At 42.9% G+C, this 3,889-nt stretch overlaps 1 non-coding gene across 1 annotated transcript; it reads right to left on the bottom strand.

Annotated features, from left to right (window-relative positions):
* Nucleotides 1-1,508: 1,508 nt before the first annotated feature.
* Nucleotides 1,509-1,610, bottom strand: LOC118643117. The gene has a single exon (XR_004961962.1). It is a non-coding gene; the product is annotated as a U6 spliceosomal RNA (small nuclear RNA).
* Nucleotides 1,611-3,889: the final 2,279 nt, after the last annotated feature.

The raw sequence follows: 3,889 nt of genomic DNA, 5'->3' as shown, positions 1-3,889 counted from the left end.
TAATGTAGCCCCATGGGGCTCAAATTCAACTCAGCATTTGCTGTAGTTTTTGGATATGGGTTTTAGCTGCAGGTCCATGTTTCTGTTGCCTGGAGATAGATCTCTGCTCCCCAGCTGCTGGGGGTGTGTGTGAACTCTGATAAGGCTGCTACTATGGGGACTGATGCTAGGCTCTGGGCTGTCTGTGCTTTTCCAACAGGCACCTTTGAACCTCCACTACTGTGTACAGGTCTGTGTTGACAAAGAGTGTCCACAGGTGTGCTGATGTGCTTAGGTTATTGGGCCCTAGACTCTTCCAATGTATGCTGCCAGGGAAGATCCCAAATCTTCCAAAATGGTGGGACCTATCCACAGCACAAGAAGAAGCACATTGAAGAGCTGCTTACCCATGGTAGCTGGCTGCTTCCATCCACAGTACAAGAAATTTGCTCCATAACTCTGCACTGCTTGGATTTGGTGGTCCATTTTCATATCACTCACACTCTCTCACACATTCACTCACTTTCTCACACACTCACCCTCTTTCCAGTACTGCCCACTGCCATTTTGTTTATACCACAGTTTTTTAAAATCTATTTTTCTACTAATGAACATTTGGGCTGTTTCCACATCTTAGCTATTGTAAATAGTGCTGATACAAACATAGGAGTACTTATATTTTCTCTGATTGGTGTTTCAAGTTTCTTAGGATATATTCCTAGAAGTAGGATCACAGGGTCAAATGAAAGTTCAACTTTTAATTTTTTGAGGTAACACCATATTGTTTTCCATAGTGGCTACACCAGTCTGCATTCTCACCAGCAGTGTACTAGAGTCTCCTTTTCTCCACACCCTTGCCAACATATGTTGTTGGATGATTTGTTGATGGTGGTCATTCTGACAAGTGTGAGGTGATACCTTATTGTTGTTTAAATTTGCATCTTTCTGATTGATGATTAGTGATGTTGAGCATTTCTTTATATGTCTCTTAGCCATTTATATGTCCTGTTTGGAGAGGTGTCAATTTACTTCCTCTGCTCATTTTTAAATTGGGTTCTTTGTCTTCCTTTTGTTGAGTTGTATGAGCACTCTATGTAAATTGAAAATTAACCCCTTATCTGATATATCCTTGGCAACTATGCTCTCCCATACAGTGGGGTGCCTTTCCATTTTGGTGATTGTATCTTTTGCTGTGTGGAAGCTTTTGAGTTTGATGTGTTCCATATGTTCTTTTTTTTTCATTTGTTTCTGTTGCCTTAGGGGATGTGTCAGTGAAAATTCTGCTGTGTATGATGTCTGGAATTTTGTTGCCTACATTTTATCCTAGAATTTTTATGGATTTATGAATCATATTTTAGTATTTTATCCATTTGGAATTTATTCTTGTGTATGGTGTAAGTTAATGGTCTAGTTTTACATTTTTTTTGCATCTAGCTGTTCAATTTTCCCAATGCCATTTATTAACGAGGCTGTGTTTCTTTACTGGATGCTCTTGCCAACATTTTCAAATATTAATTGAGCATATTGTACAAAATATGGATTGCTTTATGAATTTTTATATCATTTTTGCACAGGGCCATGCTAATCTTTGTATTGTTTCAATTTAATATATGTGTTACTGAAATAAACACTATATTGCCAATTTTTGAAAAAAGCTTTTGCATGACCAGTCATCATCAACAACAAAGGTGGGAATAAAGTGAGGGTGATGGAGAGTACAGTGTCAATAGAAAAAATAGAACAAACATCTTTAACACAAACAAATTATAAAAAAAGAAAAAACCTTTTTGTTTTTCAGATATAAAAAATCTTGTTTTCTTTTATACTACCTATGACTTAAAGCAATTTTGTATGCTATACTATTGTAAACATTATTACAACTTTTTTTTTTATATCTCTTTTCTCTAAGAGTTTGGAGACTCTGAAAAACCATTATTATTTTTATGACATTATGGTTATTAGCATAGTAGTGATTATACAACAGAAAATTTTAAAGACAGGTGTTGTCAGACAATTGTCTTAGTCTGAGGGTAGATTAAGTTCCAAAACTTGATTCTGGTCTACATGTGTAAAGTACTTTAATTATAAAAACTCCAGATGATTGCACTGTGAGAAAAAAAAAAAAGCCATATTTTACTAAAGCAATTAAAACCAGCAAAATTATTAAAGAAACAACAAAACTATACATGTGGCTTATAAACTGCAAATGAGATTTTAGTCAATCACAAGAGAGAGTTGGGTAAGTGTTTGAGATATTATATACCCTATAGGTTACAAAATTTCTTTGCTGAATATTTTCATACAGATTAATTTTCAAGGTTGTCCAATAGCCTGGGGACTGGCGTCAGGCAAAGTGCTCGACCACTGTCTCGCTTGCTCAGCCTTGCCTCCCACCCTGAATGGCCTGCCTCCAGCTTGTAGATTAACTCCCATCTTGCTCTTATCAATTCACATTCCAGAGGCTCCATGCAGAGGCCTCACAGGGCCAAACCCTAAGGGACAAATTCCAGCTACAACGGGCAGATATAAAAGACACAAGCCCCTACATTGAGCGCGGCTTCTAGGACTTGACCCCCGGAGTCTGTGAACCCACCTGGAGTGTACCCAATAAAGCCTGATCCCTGTTTATTTCTCTGATTGGCTCTCCAGTCTCTTCTCTGTTTTATTTGGCAGTGCCCCCGATTCTTTACATCTGGTGCCAAAACTCGGGGGAAGAAATTGGTGACCCGGCCTAACCTGGGGCCGAGAGTCCCCCTCCTCTCCCTGTGCCGCCACCCGTCTTCTGGATTCAGAATCTCCCTTAACCCAGCACCGACTTCGGAGACAGGCTCCGAAACCGTAAGTCATTTCACTCTTTCTCTGGGGTTTTCGGAGCCAGTCTCCAAACCTATTGGAGCCAGGCTCCAAAATCGTTTCGCTTTTTTCTGGGGTTTTGATCTGTCATTCGGGGCTCGGGGCAACCGTCCAAACCTTGGACAAGTCAGGACACCCCCTCCTGTCCACTGGAGTTCCAGGAACTCCCGGTCTGAAGCTGCTTCTAGGGACGCCTGAGGCTTCTTCATGACAACCCTGTCCATTCAGGACAGACATCCGTCAGGGGACGGGTATTCAAAAGGGACACCTTTGGTATGTCCTCTCTCCCAACACTCAAAGCCCCTCTAAACTGTCACCATGGGCTATTCTGAATCAAGATTTGACCATAAGACCCCCCTCGGGTGTCTCCTCAAAAATTTTTCCAAATTGGGATATTCTCAGAGTCTACACAAGGCACCAAAAAAAATTCTGAAGTCCCTTATATTCAGGCTTTGTTGGGTGCACTCCACCCCTCCCCCTCCAGATAATCCCCGCAGTTTTCCTGTTGCTCCCCAAACCCAATCCCACACACCCACGGGGCCACTGTCCTTGCCTCCCTCTTTATTTCCCAGTCTGCCCCTGATATCAGAAAGAAGCTAAAGAAGGTTGAGGAGGGCCCTGAAACTCCCATTCAAGACCTGGTAAAAATGGGCTTTAAGGTTTTTAATGCCCGGGAGGAGATGGCTGAAGCAGCCCACCAGACGAGGCTCCAGCAGAAGGTAAGCCTCCAAACCCAGTCTCTGGTAGCTGCCCTATGGCCAGCAGGAGACCCGAAAAGACACCAGGCCCCAAAGGGAAACCTCGCTCGCCTCCAGGCGCCTGTTTCAAATGCGGCAAGGAAGGCCACTGGGCCAAAGGCTGCCCACAGCCCAGGCCACCTACCAAGCCCTGCCCCCAATGCAAACAAATGGGACACTGGAAGTTGGACTGCCCGACCCTGGCTCAATCCTCAGCACCTCAATGCTGGGTAAATGAGACCCAGGATTTCCCAGCATTGGAGCTACTAGGGTTCATGGACTACTGAGGCAGCCCTGGTTCTGCGACTCCGGTCACCCTC

This window comes from Molossus molossus, unplaced genomic scaffold, assembly GCF_014108415.1.
Source record: "Molossus molossus isolate mMolMol1 unplaced genomic scaffold, mMolMol1.p scaffold_m16_p_30, whole genome shotgun sequence".
In the NCBI taxonomy this organism is placed as follows: domain Eukaryota; kingdom Metazoa; phylum Chordata; class Mammalia; order Chiroptera; family Molossidae; genus Molossus; species Molossus molossus.
This window is presented reverse-complemented; position numbering and strand designations above follow the sequence as displayed.